Source organism: Hibiscus syriacus, unplaced genomic scaffold, assembly GCF_006381635.1.
Source record: "Hibiscus syriacus cultivar Baekdansim isolate YM2019G1 unplaced genomic scaffold, ASM638163v2 tig00112523_pilon, whole genome shotgun sequence".
NCBI classification, from domain to species: domain Eukaryota; kingdom Viridiplantae; phylum Streptophyta; class Magnoliopsida; order Malvales; family Malvaceae; genus Hibiscus; species Hibiscus syriacus.
In genome coordinates this window covers 383737-405801 of record NW_024063355.1, presented here as the reverse complement: position 1 = coordinate 405801, position 22065 = coordinate 383737, and the positions used below count along the sequence as shown (strand labels likewise).

Here is a 22065-nt window from a genome sequence, read left to right as displayed (position 1 = left end):
GTGAGTTACCTTGAGTTTCTAAGCTGTTGGAAGTGTTCAAGGCTCAACCAAGGGCTAAGTTTTCCTTTCCTTTAACCTTTGAGTTTTCTCCAACTTCTCTCACTAGACAAAAATCATGTGCAAGAGTTACTAATTGATTTATCACAAACGGGTTGGGTTTTTCTAAACTCCCACAAAACTCACTTTTGACTACCATAATCAAAATTTACAAAAGAGAGCTTGAAATGAAGAGATTGAAGAGATTGCACATATTTTTCAAAGAGATTAGAGAAACAATGAAGTTTGAATAGAGAAGAAGATGACAAAAGTGGATAAGAAAACGAGATACGAAAAAAGAGAATTCAAACATGATATCACCATAATTTAATGAAATATATTATTAAAGCCATGTCTCTGTATAATAAACTGTTATAAAAATATTTTCAAATATAAAGTTTATTTATTCTTTCAAAAATTATATTTTCAAAATTCGAACATAATTTCTTTTATTTTTAATCATATATAAGAACTCAAACCCTCATTTGGCGCTCAAAAGGACCGATAAAATTGTCCCATGCAATAAGATACAGTCCTTAAACCCATGGATATGCACCACGTGTAAATTTCCAAAAACAAATAGCGCCACGTGTTCGAATTCCCCTTCAAAAATATAAACCTCCCCAACAGCCGTTTTGCTCATTTCCATATTTTCTCTCGATCAAAAACTTGAGCTGCAAGTTTCCCTGCAATTCCGATCGTCCCACAGCCATTGTTTTTGTTTCGATGAGTTTCCGAGACGATAACCAAGATGCCCGGGATCTCAAGAAGCCGTTTCTACATACCGGCAGCTGGTACCGGATGAACTCAAGGCAGTCCAGTTTTTTGGGTTCCTCGCATCAAGTCATCCGCGATGGATCCATCTCCGTCGTCCTCTGCGTTCTCATCGTCGCTTTGGGCCCTATTCAATTTGGATTCACCGTACACAATTTCTCCATCTCTCTCTCTTTTTCTGAGTTCGTGTTTCAACTGGTTTTTGTTAATGATTTCCCAAATTCGAAAATGCAGTGTGGATATTCTTCTCCTACGCAAGATGAAATCGTAGCTGATCTTGGTCTTTCGGTTTCAGAGGTCTAAATTTCAATCATCTAAATTCTTCTTTTTCCAAGTTAAATTGGTTTCATTCTTATCCAAAAAAAAAAAAATTGGTTTCATTCTAATTTCTTTGCATTAAATTAACCCCTATTTTTTTGTGCTGTTGGTAGTATTCAATTTTTGGTTCGTTGTCAAATGTGGGCGCAATGGTTGGCGCGATAGCCAGCGGTCAGATTGCAGAATATATTGGCCGAAAAGGGGTACTAAAAATCAATTTATCGATTAATATTTTTTATCTCATGGAAATGCTTTAAAATTCTCAAAATTATACATCTATTTCTATTGATAAATATAATCATATTGATTGAAAATTACAATAAATAAAGATTCATCATAACATGACTTAATCAAACTAAGTGTAGGGAGAATTCATATATGATTTATACATAATGAGATTTGAATGATAAAATCTTTTAGTTTTCTCATTCTATATAAATCATATATGAATTCAACCGTTATTAATACATTATTATAAGATTAAATAGATTAAAAATGATCATGTCTTAATTTTTTTATTAGTTTCATTTATATTAGGTATCACAATTCATTATTATATAGTTGGATAAAGAATACAAATGGCCTCCCGACTATAGAGGGTTGTTTTGTTGAATCATCTGACTATAAAAAGTTATAAAATAGTCCCTCGACCATAGAATGTTGTTTTTAGTCTCTTGGCTATTAAAAGTTATAAAAAAATTAACGACAAACTGAGTTGAATGTTAATTTGCTATATGAGATATGATAAAATTTGATATCGGAATCTCAAATGACTATCATTTATTAGACAACAAATTAATATTCAGCTCAGATTGTCGTTAATTTTTTAACATAAATGATGAGTTTGGAATAAAATAAATAGTCGGGTGACCATTTTGTAACTTTCAATAGTTGAAGGACTCAAGAAAGCAACATCCTGTAGTGAGAGAACCATTTTGTAACTTTTAATAGTCGATGGACTCAATAAAGTAGGGTCCTATAGTTGGGGGTCATTTGTATACTTTACCTTATATAATTTTAGATTACAGAAGACACATTTTCGAAAGTAAATAAATATTATTAATTTATGTAAAATTATCTTATACATAGGTTGTGTAAATTTTAGTTTACATAAGACTGGCTATGCCTATTTTAAGGTTTAAGGGTCTATTTAGGATTTAAAATTTTGAGTTTTGGGTTAGAGTTTTAGATTTTAGGATTTGAGATTAAAATAGACATAATGTGTAAAATAAAATTTACATAGCTTATATATCAAATAATAAATCTTAATTTATAATGTTAATAAGTATTATTATTTGTGTATGTAAAATGTAAAAATAAAACAATATTAAGTAAACAACGGTGTTATTAATATAGAAAAATTAAACTAATTCATATATAATTATACCAAATTTCTCCTATTAGATTGTATTAATTTTGAAATTTATCCACGAATCTTATTACTTCTTTACTTGGTTTCTCTTATTTACCGTTTCATTAATGCAATATTTCAGCTTAGAATTGTGAACTTACAAATCAATTAGTTAATCTTCCTCGTGATATATTTATACGTGAACTATATGCATGAATTCTTAAAACGTTTCCTTTTAGATTTTTTTTTTCAGAACTTTTTAACATTGAATATACTGTGTTGTGTGTGTTGAAATTTGCAGTCGTTACTGATTGCAGCGATTCCTAACATAATAGGATGGTTGGCCATATCTTTTGCCAATGTGAGCAACTTTTGACAATTTTGTTATCGTTGATATGTCTTGTCACCACCTATCCCCATTCGCCAATAAGAGCTGGATCGTGGTATCATGGTACTTGTGCGACACAGTCGGCAACCGGTCGAATGGTGATGGGCTGTGACATATCACCCCTGCAAAGCTTATTGTTAATGTTATAACGCCTTTTTCATTTGTAGCATTCATCATTTTTATTCATGGGAAGGTTGCTAGAAGGCTTTGGTGTCGGCATAATTTCTTACACGGTAACTTCAATGCCTTCACCTGTTCTTCGGTTCTTTGTCTTCTCTCGTTGTTGTTTAAGCAATTGCATCGTTATGTGCAGGTACCTGTATACATTGCTGAGATATCACCACAAAACATGAGAGGAAGCCTAGGATCAGTAAACCAGGTTTGTTCTTTCACATTAATATCCATTTTGGTATCCCATATTTACTTGTATTATTTGATTGATCGAGTTAAACTTGTTTATTGAATAGCTTTCGGTCACAATTGGAATAATGCTGGCTTATCTCTTGGGTCTGTTCACAAATTGGAGAGTGCTTGCAGTTTTAGGTAGGTAGATTTTGTTCATTTTTTTTAACTACTCGTGTCCGGTACATATTTGAAGGAAGTAAGCATGCCCATGTATCTGATATTCTAGAAAACGACCATAACAGATTGCCATATCTTTGTTCTTTGTAGGAATATTACCATGTCTAATATTGATACCTGGCCTGTTCTTCATTCCCGAATCTCCTCGATGGCTGGTATGAAAGCTTGCAATTGCTATATCATATTGATTAGACCCTTCTATGTTATTGTCTTGTGATTGGATTGTTTTCCAGGCAAAAATGGGAATGATGGAAGAAGCTGAAGCCTCTTTGCAAGTTTTGCGTGGTTTCAATACGGATATTTCAGTTGAAATCAATGACATCAAGGTATAGTAACTACTGAATTATAAGCAATCTTTCCTATATGAACGTGTGGATATAAATATAATCCTCGAAAGACCCTTTGAGCACATTGAATTTTTGAAAAATGTTGAATATATATCCGTGTTGGATGTATATATATATTCAATACTTATACCAGAATCTGAGTACTATACTAATATGTTTAAAGCATCAATGGGGCACCTGTGCAGAGATCAGTAGAATCATCAAGGAAGAAAACAACGATTCAATTTGCAGATCTCAGGCGGAGAAGATTGATATCCTTTGACGGTAGAATATTCTTTTGTTGTTGAATCTTTTTCTTTTTTCTCCCGTCGTTCTTAGAATCGGATCACACATTTAAATGCTAATCGGTATGCCGCAGATAGGGATTGGGTTACTTGTGCTTCAGCAACTCAGTGGTATCAATGCCGTTTTATTCTATTCCAGTAATATATTTGAAAGAGCAGGTGAGAAGAACGTTTCTCTCATGCTTAACTACCATTTTATTCATTTTTTTTGGATGAGTATTGACATACAATCATTCAGATACATAGTCATATTCGACACTCATGTGAATTTGAGAAACATAACTAAGAATACAAGGGATGTATATTAAATACGAGTGTGGGGATACAATGTCTAAACTACTTGTAACCCCTTAAGATCTAAATTAAAGGAAATTAAATCACTTAATCAACATCTTAACTTGTTGCAACAACAATAGTGAGACAATCGAAATAAGATTATATTAACTTTTTGTTAACAATTTTCTATGAAACTTTACATTTGTCTTTTGCTTCATCGTTTGACTTTGCTTTATAATTTACCTAGGGGTCTCTTCAAGCAATGCTGCGACATTTGGGCTTGGTTTGATTCAGGTCATTGCATCCGGTGTTACCACATGGTTGGTAGACAAAGCCGGCCGTAGGGTACTTCTTATTGTGAGTTTGCTATGTTATTTCGATTCTAGTGTACAAAATTATGATCCTCTAATGACTCAAAATGTAAGAAACTAATAAAGTTTCAAACACTTATATCGTAAGAAACTAATAAAGTTTCAAACACTTATATCGAATGTATACTCGTAATTGACACTTACACTCACATTCGGATGACTCCGGAACGATTTTGCAGATATCCTCATCTGGAATGACTCTGAGTTTGCTCCTTGTTGCCAGTGCATTTTACGTAGAGGTATAAATTTACACCCACACTTGTTTTTGGTATATCCTTGAATGCCAATTTCAACAATTCTATTCGACAAAAACAATATATATATATATATATATATTCATGTCGAACACATGTTCATATAACATATTAACATTTTTTTTCATTGATAACAGGAATTCATTGCCGAAGGTTCTTCCATACATGACATAATGGGGATAGTGTCATTGGTGGGGCTAGTGGTAAGAGTTTGTTCACTCTAAAGAATTATAAGAACTGCAACATATGTAAATGTGAATTTCACTTAACATTTTGATGAACTCATATAACTCTAAATTCTATTTTGTTAATTGCACTATGAGATATATGAATCCATAGATCCATTGTTTTTCTTGTTGATCTATTTACTTTATTTTATGTAGGCTTTTTCGATAACATTTTCACTTGGTGTCGGAGCAATCCCATGGGTTATAATGTCAGAGGTATTCAAATTTCTCTCGTGTTTTCATCTCGGTCATTAATCTCCTTATCACATATAAGTTATAGATTTAAATGTTATACTTTTTAAAATTTAAAATTTCAGATACTTCCGGTCAACATTAAGAGTTTAGCCGGAAGTGTGGCGACGTTGGCGAATTGGATGACGGCTTGGGTAGTTACCATGACTGCAAACTTGCTCCTCACCTGGAATGCTGGAGGTCTCTCTCTTTCTTCCTTTTCTCTCAGCCTTTTTGTATACCTGAACACACAATTTTATATTAAGAAGATGAATTTATAAAATTTTGAGAAAAACAAAACAGATAGTAGACAGAAAATATAAAGAAAATACTATGGCATGTAGGTCTAAAATTAATAACGTTTTAGATATTAGGGTAAACTATGCATTTAGTACCTAAACTATTAATTTTGGTTCGTTTTAATACCTAAATTTTCAACTTTTTCAAAATCCTATAATGTTTACTTTTGGCCCATTTTAGTATCTAAACTTTCAATTTTTTTTTAAACTTAACGTTAAATTTTGATTTGGTGAAGTGAAACAAAAAATAAAGTTCTTAAACTTGTAGTACTAAAATGAAGTAAAAAGCTAAACTTTAGGTATGTTTTAAAAAAATTAAAAGTTTAAGTATTAAAACATATCAAAACTGATAGTTTGGGTTCTATTCGTGTAATATACCTAGAAATTAATATGCTTTGCCTTTGTTATGGGGGGTTTCAGGGACATTCACTGTTTATGCTGCAGTGGCAGCTTTCACCATTGTTTTTGTGACACGTTGGGTTCCAGAAACAAAAGGAAGAAGTCTAGAGGAGATTCAATCGTCCTTCAGATGAAGAGAAAAACAACCTCAAATATCACTTTTGTTGTATAATCGTCTTTGCCTTTCATACTATGCCATTGTCTCTCCAATCTCTTACTAGAAGATGTTTCATGACATACATGCATTATTACTAATATTATTATAAACCATATTTACATTTTCATATGCTGTAATTGTGTTTAAGTATATTTATAAAGTCTTTTATATGTTACTTTTTTTTTATGTTCTCTCTATAAACAACTTTAGGTCATTATTGTAGTTTTGGTGTCGACTTTTTGAGTGTTTATCTCTCGATTCCAAGATTTCATTTTGATTAATCTGAATCGGCTCGTATCACACATCTTACTTTTATCTATGCATAGTCTCAACTTGATCTTTATTTGTTCGATATTCTTAGCTCTCTTCTTATATGGGACGTTTAAACAATCATTAAATCAAATTATTCAAAATTGAATTAATTAAAATTTTAAAACTTTCGATTACTTCAATCGATTTTTGAATTAATTGATTTTTTTAGTTTTGATTCAAAGTAACAATTCAAATGGTAATAAATTATAAATGAGGTTTTATTTGTTAGATTTTTTTATTTCTAGTCTTTGTTCTTTTGGGGGTTGAATTTAATATTGATAAAATATAAATATTAAATATTATAAGCAATTGATAAGAATTAAGTTTAAAATTAAAAATATACTATATATATGTTAAAATTTCAATTGATTCAATTAAATGATCGATATAGTTTGAGGATTTTCAAAAATAAATTAACCTTTTTAGATCCTTGGTTTAATTTTCGTTACTTAAAAAAATCAATAAAATTAGCGTAAAATTAAAAAAAGGATCAAAATAGAATAATAGTGAAAGTCTAAGGACTTATATAGAATATTATAAAGTTTAAGAACCAATTAAACATGAGAATAATAGTTTGGAGACATCTTGTGCAATAATCTTTTTTTTTTTACATTATGGGGAGACTTCTCTTAGGAACTTGAGGAGGCTCAATTACGTAATATGTCCATCTAGCTCCAATTCTGGATATGTTTTGCTTGTGAAAAAGTTAACCGAAGAACAGTCTATTAGATCATGAATTAATTACAAATTAAATAAAAAATTAAATTTGATTCGATAACTACGAATTTTAAATTTGTAAACCATAACATGTTCAAACACTACAATTCGAGTTTCGAGCTTCAATCGAGCTCTTGAATTTTTTTTTGAGTTCGAGTCTTTTCGAGTTCGAGTCGAGTTTCAATATTATATTTCGAGTTCGAGTTGAGTTTGAAAATTTTTAGCTCACGAGTTTTCAAGTCGAGCTCAGCAATAGTCGAGCTCGACTCGATTCGTTTACAGCCCTAACAACAAAGCATGTCACTTTCTCTGTCCTTGATGGCTAAGGAGTGAGGGAAAAAGAAAAAGGAGTGACACTTATTCATCACCTAAGCAAGGATGTTGATGTTGATTTAATTTTAATGCTGATCTTGTATTTACCTAAATCTCAGACACATAGCATTTCCGGACAATAGTCGTTTTCTCTCAGCTTGCACGCTGTGCAATGGGCGCCGGCTCCGGCGGCCGGCGCCGAATGTCCGTTGCCGATTAGGTGGCGTTTCTCACCCTAGAATTTAGCTGTTTTTACATCATCTTGAGCCATCAGTCGTGAGAACTCTTCATGGTCATACTTCAACGTCGCGTTACCGCCGAATTCACCGGGAAGGTTCTCAACATCAAAGTATGATCGCATGAGCTCGACGCTGTCTTTGTTTTTAGGGTAAACAAACTTCACCTTCTGAGCTATTTTCGGATCCAGAAATAACTTGACAGCCCGTGGAACATTTTCAAGAGCAAACTAGTATATCTTTGTGTTACTGGCTCTACATTTTGCTTCAAATACCCGTATTCGACAATGTTACTCGAACTCATGTGTTCATATCGGATAAGAGTATGTCTTTGTGCCCGTGTCCGAACTTATAGAACTCTTAAATAAATACAAGAAACCAAATGGAAAGGCAGGGGTACAAACCTTATAGAATGCTTCAAAAAACCTTGGTGGATTTATACAAGAAAGCGATCGCCAGCCTCTCCGTGTAGGGACTTTGAAGGCTGTTCGGATGGGAACACTGGTGCTCAATGGTATCAACCATGAAATTTGTTCTTGGCCCTCCGAGAGATTAAGGATGGCATTTTCTAAGAGATAGACCAAATGACGGATATTATTTTCTGCTGATGTTGTGTCCTACCAAGGAAATATAGGGGGGGGGGGATTAAGGCAGTAAACTTTGGTGAACCAAAACAAACTGAATGAAACCCGGAGCATACCTGCATTCCAGGCCTCATTATATGCACTGTTCTTCCTTGACGGTCGTGGAAATTCGCCCGGGAAAATTTTCCGATCTCACCTTCATGTGTCACTTCATGCTGGAGAAGAACATGCAATGAGGAAAGTTTGTGAAACCAGAAATAAGAGAGTTTATCACCAAGATTGTAGTATATATATATGTATCTCTGTCGAGTACATATCCCTAATCACACCAGCAACCAAAAATTGACTAACATATATATGTATTATACCATCATAAAGAGGTAGGGATTATCGAACATACCCAACGGATTTCTTCAGGCTTATAAGTCGATCTCCATTTTAACGTCTCTTCCAACATTTTCTTTGCCTTGTTATTCCAATTCCGAGCTTCTAAATATCGCCTGAGGCATGCATCGGTACAGGACATTGAACTGCGTCCAGACGGGACCTATTGCAGTCCTGAGTTCACTGACCTGCATATCAACCAAGTAAATAGAGTTTACTTGCAACTGCAACCGAATAATTTCTATTAAAACACTAATATTCTATCTTGACACCACAAATCAACCGCTACTATGTTCAAGCATCCGGCGTTCGTTAGAAACGAAATGTAATATGTGTCGGATACGAGTGTATGCTTTCTACGATATGCGTCGAGCACACAAACAACAAGAAACATGAATCAAATATATTGTACAGATCAAGTCCATAAACTTTGAACCGAATCAATCACGCCTTTTCTACTTGAAGTTCATGTGTATATATGAATAAAAAACTCACCTTCGCATGTCGTTGATCGGAATCATCCTTCGGCGTATGCTTTCTGCGAGGAAACATTTCACTGCAAATTAAGTCGATCAAAAAGTTAATAACAACAACTTCACAGATTAAACGAAACAATAAAATAAAGACAATTGCTGTAATTTGATCATCAATGACACAAACTTAACAGCTGCCATTAAGTCCGAATTCCTTACCTAACGAGAGATTAATACACATTAATCATCTTAAATGAAAAATTCGAAAAGCAACGCAGAGAAGAGGAATCATAAGAAGAAGTTGGGGAGATGAGGGATATATCATATAATGAACTTTTGAAGAGAAGGTTCAACTACTACCTCATAGTTCTAAAAGAAACTAAGTTGTACACAGTTACTATGGTAGTAGATGGGTTAGAAAAAGAATTAAAACAGGCATTTGAGACCACCAAAAGAGTTTATAATTCTCATGGTTGGGGGAGTTCGGATCGAGATTGAAGATCATGATACTATCCTCCACGTACAACATTGGGCGGAGGGTGAGACTTTGACCACCCTCTCCTTACTCTTCTTTGTTCCTCTCCACCAAAACCTTCGGTTAGAATAATCTTGTTACCTGTCATACTTGTTTAATGCTAACTCATACGCACGTTGTTTTTTTAAAATATTTTTTTTAAAAAATAAATTTTTAAAAATTTTAGGTTTATAACATGTGTCACTTAACGAGACTTTTAAGGTCATTAACTCCGAGACACTTAAAATAATAATGTTTGTAATGTTAGACACCTAAAATAGTAACATTTGTAATATTAGACACCTGGATGGACAAAAAAATACTTTAGGCACCTATTCGTGAAAACAAGTATAATTTGGGCAATTATTTTATACTTAAGCCTTTAAATTATAGTGATTTTTATGAATAGGTATCAAAACTATTTTTTTAATGATTCAGGTGTTTAACGTTATAAACGTTATCACTATAAACAACGCTAATTCTCTCCGTTAATGACACATGCCATATTTTAATAATTTTGATTTTTATTTAAAAATATTATTATATTTATATTTAAGAAATTTTAATCTCTCTTAAATTATAAAAAAAATCTCAAAACCCTAAAAAAATTTAAATCCCTTATCCTAACCCGCCCGTAAACCTTTCCGGTCATTAATACCACCAAAGACGTAATCCCTATTATCTTTCTAGTTATATACTATCATAGTTATCATTTATTATCATAGTTATCATTTATTAATCGTCGAGATCACGTGAAGACTCTATTTAAATCCTATGATTTGTCGGGTAAAAAACATTGATTCGTCTTTAATTGGCTGAAATTACGAAATTTCATGGGTTATTGATCGTTAAGTCGACGGTTAGCTTAAAAGGTAAAATGAAGGATTTTAAAATTTTGGAACTATTCCAAAATTTCTGTTTTTAAATATAATTTTAATTAAAATTCTTAAAAAAATCTAGATCATTAAAAAAAATATGCACCGTAAAAAATACAATACTTACTTTATAATTAAGCCTAAAAAATCAACTAACATATATCTTCTCAATCATACTAGATGTGTCTTTTTTTTATTTTTAAAATTTTTACATTTAAAATACCTACTAAAAAATTAACAACACTTAAATTTTCATTTTTATTCTTACATCTCTCTCTTTTATTATACTTATCCAATCGTATCTATCAAATAAATCAATCAATTTCTAAAAATAATTTTATCATTTTTGGTGATCAAATATATTCCATAAAACTGTGTATAACGGAAGTACTTATTTTTGTCAATCTCACGGACACACGTACAGACATGACAGTACTAATTTAAGGTCGTACTACGGAACATGAGAGGAGATCTGGAGGGATTCGAACCATCATCCTCCCGACCACCCCAGGGGATCGAGCGCTCTACCATTTCGAGCTTACAGATCTTTCTTATATAGTGTCACTTACTGGGCCAATCTTCCATTCCGAACCTAACTTCCAATAATCCCATCCGTTATTGAGCCAGCTTTTCTTTATTTCCTTTGAAACTAGAAATCAAGTTCAGATACAACTTTCCTACCTAAAAGAAGAAATCAACTCGTTAATCGGATTTCAATAACTCAATCATAAAACCAGGTACTGCAGAGAACCCCACGCATTTCAAATTCGATTTTTCTTACAAATTAGATTATACAGCTTTATAAGCCTTGATGTCCTCAAAATTCTGAACATATATTCTGCCCTTTTGTAATACTAAAATCGAAATTAAAGGAATACTGGAAACGTGCTTCAATCATACCTGCAGGCAGCCTTTGTTTTGATCGTAGATGAATGCAAATAACCAACAATATGCGAAAGAAAATAGAAAAGGGCACAAGATATACGTGGAAACCCCCGTAAGGGGGAAAAAACCACGGGACCGAAGTCCACTGAAATTATTTCACTATGCAAAAGGAGCTGGTTACACATCGACATAGGTACCTCCGTAATCATCAATCTTCAACACTAAATCTCGGTCGAGCACTGCACCATGTAAAACCAAATGTGTTCAATTTACGCGGCATTCAATTCTTCCAGAACTAGAAAATGGAGGAAATCTCTCTACCAGTAGACCAGCTGCGCGTCAGATCATCATCTCAGATGAGGGTAGAACATGGAAGTTGTAAAAATATACAGTGATTGGTTTCAGGTGTCGATCACAGATGAGAAATGCAGTTTCCAAAACAACTTCCGCTTTAAACTGCTGCTGATATATTTCGTCAATATCTTCAATGGGCAGTAAATGATCTCCAACCTTCAACCCAACGTTAAATAGACCCAAACAAGGGAATATACAACTACAAACAGCAATACAAGAATCGTACATATGCTACAGCATAGTACACAAAACTTACCTAAGGTACAAAGTTTGATGAAAAACTCTAATACTAACAATATAATGTCCTTTCATGTAAAATAAACATGATAGAAGAAATTGCAAAGGGATCATATTTTACTTGAGAATATGAGCAACGATATATAGCATTTGGAAACAAGATGGACACTGATAAATTACTGGTTGTTTCATGAAATGGACTTTAAATGATGGAAAAATTCAAAATGTTGGCCAAAATAGTCATCGGAAATTTAACCAAGGATACTAAATGTGATGATATTAGTTCGATTGTTAACACCATAACACTATAAACGTGCACTTGATCCATCTCTTTATGTAAGATGCAATAAGAATGACATGTCCAGCTTCTCAATTTCCAAATCAAAACCAAAGAAATAATATATTTAAGAAACATTGATTTAGCTTACCAATATGACACGATAAAAAAAAACGAAACAATAATTATAGCTTTTTATCAAACAATAGCTTTAGTTAGTTAGCTAACCAAACAATTTGTGTACAGATAATATAATAAAATCTGAAGATATTGATTTTCAGAGAAAAGTTATCGAAAAAGTAATTTTGGAAGAAAAAACATTAATCGAATCAATAATTCGAAAGCTTTGTAAAAAGGCATAACTAAAAAACCAGCTCTAAAAAATGTTGAAATTTAATAATATAAACTTAATTAAAGAAAAAAAATCATCTTAAGACACGTACGAGATCAGCAAATTTTAATGTTTTACAACTAAAAAAAGTTAATATTCAAGTCAATTTTGGTTTTGTTTCTAAACGAATTTTTAATAACTAAAAAATATTCAACATTATATCCATGTTTGAATACCTCAACTAGCATTCTAACCCAGTTTGTTAAATGCATATAGTTAATTATAGAGATTAATCAACTTCATACCTTAAAGATAGCAAATTAGTATATTCTGAAGCAGATCAAATACCTTGGGCCTTGGCTTTGAGATTTGTAAGTAGTTGACGATGAATAGCTTGGATAACATGAGCTAAATCCAAGTTGATGGTGATGATGATGATGTGGGACCATTCATCGATCCAATAAGGTGCAGCGTATACGAATTGAGTAAATAATAGGAAAGCGTAAAGGGTAAGAGAGTAAAGAGAGACGAGACACCACAGCAGAGGGGAGAACCCGGGCAAAACCCGTGCGAACTCCCCTCCGAAACACCAAATAATATATTTTTATTAAGTTCGGGCGACCTGCCATGCAAGCGCACCTGCCATGGCAAAGGCCTTGGATGACAAAGATAGATCAGGACCATTTGCCCTGATATCTTACACATCCTTTCAATCACAAACCAGCTTCCGATCCAAGATCTCTATCATATAACATCATAGACGTTGATATATTCCAGCAAATCATCTCAATATCGAGATCAGGAACCACGAGCGAGATCAAACGGTTCACCATCGCTGCAAGATTACAAGAGTAAATAATAAACAACGAACCTCGAAATTAATTCTCTAGAAAGATTTAAGAAAACATAATTACATACCTACGAAGAAAGATATCCAGATATAGATGATAATTTTATGCAAAACTTCCGGATCTTTCCCTCGAAGACCTTTTTAGATATTCATCAGACGGCCTTAATCCTCTCATCGAAAATCTGATACCAAATCGAAGATCGTGAAACTACTCGACCGGATCCAAAGAAACAATTCTCGACTCAAGAATCACATAGAACAGATCTGAAATTTCGCACCGAGTAGAGGTAAAGAAGGAATAGCAAATGAAGGAGGAGACTAAAACGTAAAATATATAGGGGATTTTTTAAGAATGGACGGTCAAGGATAAAGAGGGTTTGGAATGATGAACGGTTGATATGCATCCACGTGAATAAGGCGATAACTATAGGAAAAGGATATGGCGCGGAAACGAAGGGTGAGGGGAATTCGGCAGAATCCGTCCAATAGGTGTGCGCCACGTAAAGAGTCCATTTATTGTAAAATGCGTTATTATTACGCAAATCGGGGTTGGTTTCCTATCTCATGTTTATATGATCTTAACCGTCCGTTTCTTTTTCTTTAATTTTTGAAAATCTGAACCGTCCGTTTCCTGTCTGCGCTGTCCCTCCCTAAATGCGATTGAAAATGACGCCGTCGGTTCTCTCGACAGACACGTAAAAAGCTGCATCGCATGCGTTTCCCAGGTGTTTGTCGCATATACCATATATCACGCATGCCACACGTATCACAGCAAGATGAATTTTTTTTACGGTGAATTATAAATTTAGTAATTAAATTATCAATTTATTTTAACATTTAAAATTTAAAAATTTTAAAATTATATCTAAAATTTAATTTTTTTATTTTATTTAGTACTCGTCAATAAAAATTTTAGTTTTTATTTTATTTTAATATAATATTCAAAAATTAATGTTAAATATTGAAAAAATTAAAAGTTTAGGTATTAAAAACGATCAAAATTAATAGTTTATATATTAAACGCTTTAAGGTTTTAATGAGATGATACTAAAATGAAATGAAAACTAAACCTTATGTATGATTTTAAATCTTTTTATTTTAAAAGTTTATGTACTAAAACATATCAAAATTGATAATTTTTTTTACTAAATACATAATTTATCCATTTTGTTTAATAATATGGATTAATTATCAGAAATTATTTATTTAGGATATTTTATTTATTTTTATATTATTCTAAGATATATATTTTTTAAAAATAACTTTCAATCTTTTAATATTCAACGTTTACACTCATAATATCAATGATGTTCGAACTTAAATCCTTAAATAATAACAACAATTATTTTATCACGAAAACCACTTAATCTGTCTATTCGAAAATTTGCTTAATTGTTAATAATATACATATATTTCATAAATATTATTATTTGAATTTAAATCTTTTAAGAAAACTAGATTTTATCAATAAGATTTTAGATATATTTATATATTAAATTATAGTTACGATCTTACTTACCATTGTAATTGTAATGTTATGGTTGCAAATATAATTATAGTGTTATAGTTGTGAATATTACAGATATTATAATATAAATTTTGAAAAAATAATTATATTTTAAATTAGAGATACGATTATAATATCACAGTAATTTAAAAAATTATTATAATGCGATCATTATATTAGATTATGACCCCAATTTAATATTATGTATTTCGTAGCAAAACTAGATTAGAAAATGAATGTCCACCGACATATACGAGCGAAACTCAAATATATAAATCAAACGATTTCGATAATAAATTAATTGATATTTTTTTTAGTTTCGAGTTCGCACAATAAAAATATTAAAAATGTAAATGTTTAATGTCAAATTATTAAGAATTATTTTTGAACGGATATTACTTAAATCGAAAACAATTGACAAATAGTTGGCTTCGAAGGCCTCAAACTTCAATACAATTGCTCTTGCTCTTGCTCTCTGCTCCATCAGTAATAAACTCAAAATAACAAATAAGAAAGAAACTCAAGAGATATTGCAAAGGTTTTCGAATCCCATGTACTCTTCGTCTTCCAGTTTTTCAACCATATCAGCAATGCCAACTCCACCTGCAAACATTCACCAAAACGTATGCTACAACTCAGATTCCTATAAGGGTATATATATATTTACCATTTGAAGCAAAGGAAAAGCATCGCATTACCTAAACTTATTGCACTTATAAAGATCGTTAAGGCTAATACGAAGATGATTATCGACGCTCTTCCGAAGACGGTGATGATTTTCCGGACTACATGCAGCCCGGTGATGGCCGCTATGGTGGCCACCAGAACAAAATAGGCAGCTGCAGGGTAAACGAGAACTTAACGCCGCGACTATAAGGTCAATGAAGACTATGTTCGATACCGGTGTATACTCCCATTTTCTTAAAAGATAGAACTAGCAAGAGTTCCTCTCTTATGAGGACTTTTACACCACCATATCTTTTAAAGCAACAACCACACCAACAAACGTGCAACAACCGAGCAAGGAGTCTAGTCGCATTAGGATTCTATTGTTAATAGGATTATAAAAATAGTTAGTTTTTTTCACTATAAATACATGTAATCTTTCCTATTTGTAACACACGATTTACATACAAAAATACAGAGGAAAGCACGAAAAATACAAAAGCAAAGTTATTGTAAACGATTCGAAAAGGAAATAAAAGATATCATATTTTTTACTTTTGATTCGGTCCCTTATTTACTTTTTAATTATTATTATTTTATTTATTTAACTTAATTTATACACACATTTCCCTTGTTACTCGTTTTATTTAATTGTTTTATTATTATTTTTTATGTATTTTTTTTACATTTTATGCATTTTCTTTTTTACTTTAGTATATATAAAATTTTAGATTTTATATATATATATATATATATATATATATAATAAAAAAATTTATTATCTATTTTATTAATTTATATATATATTTACTATTTTTTTATGTTTTTATTTATTTTATATATATACATATTATCATTTCGTTTATCTTATATCTATTTTATCTATTTAATTTTATTTTATATTTTTTCTCCTCTTGCATTTATTTATTTACTATGTATATATTATTTTCACCATTAGTTTTTATTACCTTTTTTCTAACACATTTATTGATTTTTCTAAGAGTACGCTTTCAAATCAATTAATTGTAAGTAATTTGAATCGGGTTTGTTAAATTTTAATTTTAATTTCGAATTTTCGCAACTAAGATAACCGGAAAATTAATTGGTAACGAAAGGGCGGTTCAAGGGTGCTAATCCTTCCTTGACCGTAACCGACTCCCGAACTCGACACGTTTCTGGTACAACACATTTTAAGTAAGATGGTGTCCGACCCACCTAAATTCTTTTTAAAGTGGTCGGTGGCGACTCCAATCCATATTTTTTAAGTTGAAACCCAATTTCGGGGCCAACCGAAAGACGGTTACGACAACCGGAATGCATCGAATACATAAACATTTATATGTAGTCCGAGTACAAGTAATAGAAGATGATATTGCTAGAGATTGATTCTAATAGTAGCTTTTTTACCGTCGTTGTTACTTACCATATGGAGAAGATAATATTGTACGACCGAATCGACGAACGAAAACGCCATGGAAAACGTGGATGTTGCACTTGCTACCTGGACAAATAGGATAGTAACATTGTCAATATCGGCTGCGTTTTATGTCTCCTTAGATGCAAAACTTGATCAGCTACAGGTAACACAGTCCGCAACGCATTTCCCTGTCTCGGGGATAAAACTCGCCCCATGTAGATTAATATCGAGTGCATACCGATTCCTCGAAGATCTACCATCTGCAGGCGTGTCTCTTTTGATTCGAACTAAAGATTTCTACCACAAGGTCATGTGTGAGAGGTTCCTTGTTCGAACCAAGTAGGCAACTTGCAGGTCACAAATCTTTAGGAGACCAGTGAATGTACATAGAGAACGATACCTTTGACGTAAACGCATCGACGATTATATTCCGATATGCTATTATTTGAACAGATCGGTTAACTATACCTGAGGGGGAATTCCAAGTTCAAGGAAAAGAGGACCCAAGATGAAGCCACCTCCAAGTCCAAGCAGACCACCAACAAGACCAGCAATTATGCCACAAGAACAGTAAAGAAGAATCTGATATATTTTCCAATTTGTCACTTCTTTTCCTTTTGATGCAATAACCCTTCTCCCTTTGTATAAGCATTTGGCTTCAAAGACTGTCACAGAGGCAGCAATAGGTATCTATAGGGGGGAAATGCAGATATTTTATCCATAAGAAACTCGAAATTATCTGTTATGCAAATATGGCCATTTCGAGTTTCTACCTGCAGGGGGTTCACAATCCAATACATGACTGAGCAAGTTTGACGATATTCCTGCATAAATAAGCATGTGTGTGGCATTTAGCAAAGAGAAAAACAAGGCACTATGGTTCTTGGGATGTGTTGGACAATATTGGCATACCTTGATAATCTGAACGACGAGAAAACCGATCTACACATAAACGAGCAGCGATAACTCTTTCCAGTGTATGTTTTGTATCAGAGGAACCTGGATTGATTCATATGGAAAATGTGATTTGGAAGTGAAAAGTCAATTGTTGTAATAAAACCTGAAATGTTCTTAAAACTCGCATCATCATCATCATGTGGTATGGCGCTTGGGCCACTAGGTAACATTTTATGATCTTGAACAGCTCCATCTGCAACTCTCAAGGATGTAAGCATACACAGGTGCGAAATTATAGAAACCGGTCATTACATTAAGTTTCTTGCTTAACAAGGCACTCACCAGATAGTTTGGATTCCTCAGCTTCTAACCTTGCTGCTTCCTGATAATAGAATCTCAAATTCCTCATCAACAATCCATGCCATGGAAATACTTAAAAGAGTAGACAAGTTGAAAAATTCTACCTTCTTCACCACTGTCTCTTTCGTCCATGTATCTAAACCTTTGATCAAGGCTTTAGTTGAAGTACCTGGCAATGGCATCTATAAATTAGGCATCGATATCAGAGGAAAAAAATGAAGAGTCGGAGCAACGTATTATTACTGATGAAGAGGATGATAAGCAGAAGTGTAACCATCCAATCTGCAAACAGGATATTGAGGGTAACACCAATGCTGATCCCAAGCATAAGCATGGGCTGGAAGAGCAATGCCAAGTCATAATCTATGAGGGGCATTTCCAGTGTTGGGTGCCTCAGTCTCAGGTTGTAGTATACTGTTGACCCTGCTGCACCCATGATCATACCTGCAATCTCCGAAAGAAAAGTTCGAGTTTTACGACGGTGAAAACTTGAACATCACGCCGTGATCGATATTTAACAATAACAAAAACTCACACTTGGAAATGGCAGTGGAAGACTTGGGGTCGAAGCCAATGATGAGAGTGAGCATGGGGACCAAAAAAACCGCCACCGCCAACACCTCCAACGCTGCCCAAAGCTGCACCAAGGAATCCAACAATTGTTCCCACAACTATTTTCCAACCAAACTCCATCTCCTGGTCAATCAACAACCGAGTTCAATTATCAAAAAACTAAACAAAAACTCGAAAGATCGAACAAGGCTAACCAGTGGCTAACGTACCGGCCAGACAGGTTCGTAGGCCGACTTGCCGCCTTGCCATAGGAAGCTGACCACTCTAAGAAGAAGCCCTTTCGTTTTCTCTTTCTCTTTCAATGTTCTTTCTGCAATTCCCACATTTGTCATCATGACAAGAACTAGAAGCATTGCCCATGCTACCATTGCCAATCTTCTCCGGTTCACATGAAATGGAGCCATTTTGGCTACTGCTTCTGAATTGTTCAAATGAAAAAAAATCCCGAACTCATGTTAAAAAATGATCCTTTTCTTACTGTTTTATTGGAAACTTCAAGGCTGTTTCCAAACTCATTATCGATCTGCGAGTTACAGTAAGAAACGGGTTTAGCCATTGATCTACGGCAAAAGCTTTATTAAGCTTCATAGTTGCTTCAGTGTTCAATCCAACTTTGGCTTCTTCTTTTAATTGTTTTTGTCCTGTAAACACTTCCAAACAAAGTACCCCCCAAGCATTTCCTTTTCTTGGATTCCATTATCAATATCTTTTTGCTGGGTTTTTGGAACTTTCTGGTCGAGAAAGAGAGCTTCAACGAGACATAAGGCCACCAATTGCTCTCTTTAATGTTCATTCGGAGTAAAAAGATAAAATTCATATATCAGTCCCTATATCATGTGAAAGTTTTAGATTTAGTCCTCCACAAAAATTGTTGTTAATCTTTGTAATATATTTAAATGGTAGATTTAGTTATTGATTCCAAAGGCTGCGTTTCACCTCCTTTCAGTCTTCAGAAGCTGAGATTTGTAAGATTTGGTTTCTGAGATGGGCTGGGCTCCATTAATGAGTCTATTTTTCTCTTTACTACTAACAACTTATACTTTTCAGTTTTTTAATAATATGAACTTTGAAATATAGTTTGAAATTTTGTTTAGATTCATATTTATATCTTAGGTTAAAGTATAAAAATGGTCCATCAACTATAGGGTATTATTTTGTTAAGTCACTCGACTATTAAAAATTATAAAATGGTCCTCCAACTATAGAGTATTGCTTTATTGAGTCTCTCGACTATTAAAAGTTACAAAATGATCACTCGACTATTTATTATGTTTTAAACCCATATTTTTCTGTAAAAAAATTACGGGTTGTCTAAGTTGGACGTTAACATGATGATTGCAATATGAGTCATTTGAGATTCTGAGACCAGATTTTATCATATCACAATCAACATGTTAACATTTAGCTCAGAATATGTCAATTTTTCTAATGAAAAAAGATGAGTTTAGAACATAATGAATAATTAGGTAACCTTTTTCTAACTTTTAATAGTTGGACTTGTCACACCCAAATTTTTTTTAGCTTTATTAAGTATTAATTTAATTAATTTTAAGGGACAAATTTGTTAGATTATAAATATTTCAGGATAATTCTCGAATATTCAGAAAGTTTAGGGACTCAACCTTGTATTTTCCCTTTTTTATTCTCAGAAAAAATAAATTGAATGTATAGTGTGGCCAGTGAGTTTTGAACCTAGACCAAAGAGAAAAGAGAGTCATGCCCTAGCTATTAAGCTAGATTGGGATTTTAAATCCCTAAAAAATATTTTCCCCCAATCAGATTGGAAACCAAAACCAAAAGAAAAGCCTCCCTAAGACTTTTTGAACAAAATCTAGTAGGGTTTGTCGTCCCCTGTCGCTGCCTCTGCCGGCAATCGCCTAGGTAAGCTTACGGTCACTTTCGTTTAAACTTTCTCCATGATTTAACTGGTTTTGGTTTGATTTTCGTGTTGTTTTCGACAAGTGTCTGAATAAAGTGTAAACGACCACCTTCCTTGCCCCTTGTCGTTGTCTCATGCGTTGTCAGTAGGCCTTGTCGAAGCTGATTCTGTCAGAAGTTGAGTCAACTCGACCAAGTTGACAGAGTCAGTCGAGTTAACTCACGAGTCATGAGTCAATCCATTGATCGTTGACTGTTGACATGGATCATTGACTAGATTGTTGACTTTGACCTTGATCCGTTGACTTCGATACAAGAAGTCAAAATTTTTGAAAACTCCTATTTTATATTTTTTTGACGCCCCAAGTCTAAATTTGAAATCCATTTTGTCAAATTCAAATCTAGTAAGTTGTTTTTGATATTTTATCTCCCAATTCGATAGGAAGTTTCACGTTTAAATTATGTTTCTGACGTAAATTCGTTTACTATGTATAATGTGGACTTAAATTTTAAGGGCGATCGAATGGAGATTATTTGGTCGATCGATATATACAAAAATCGAGGTAATACATTACTACTATTTGCATGCTTTACGGAACACGTTGATATTAGTTATTGCATGAATAAAATTTATTGGACAATTTTGTATAGTTAATTATTGTCGGACTCGAACTAAATTTAATAAAAGTTTAGTAAATTATATAACACTCGAGGAACTCGCATAAGAAATTGAAAGACTGTCAAAAAGGTAAATTTCAAGTTCAGTAAATCGACGGGTGATAGGTAGGTAGTAGATGCGAAAATATTAAGTGAATATGGGAATGAAAGAAGGAGTATACGTACCCGTTCCGCCTGTTTGCCATCCCAAATAAATATTAGATACCACTTGTCACTCGTGTGTCTGTATATATTGAAGTTGAACTATATTAAATTTACTATAATTAACTTGGAATCCACTATGCTTTCGGCTCCCAATCCCAAAACACAAATAAAAGTACCATAAAAGGATTCCAAATATATAATAATAAAAGAGAAAATCGCCTCAGTGACCAAAAAAAAGTTATAATATACGATTTTAACCAACTTTTTTTGGATTTGCCAAAATGACCAACAAAATCGCAACGCGAAATAA

At 33.1% G+C, this 22065-nt stretch overlaps 3 pseudogenes; 1 reads left to right on the top strand and 2 right to left on the bottom strand.

The window, feature by feature from the left end:
• The first annotated feature begins 762 nt into the window (after positions 1-762).
• On the top strand, positions 763-6279 carry LOC120181456 (annotated as a pseudogene).
• Positions 6280-7613: 1334 nt separating this feature from the next.
• Positions 7614-13925, bottom strand: LOC120181455 (annotated as a pseudogene).
• Positions 13926-18580: 4655 nt separating this feature from the next.
• Positions 18581-19477, bottom strand: LOC120181382 (annotated as a pseudogene).
• Positions 19478-22065: the final 2588 nt, after the last annotated feature.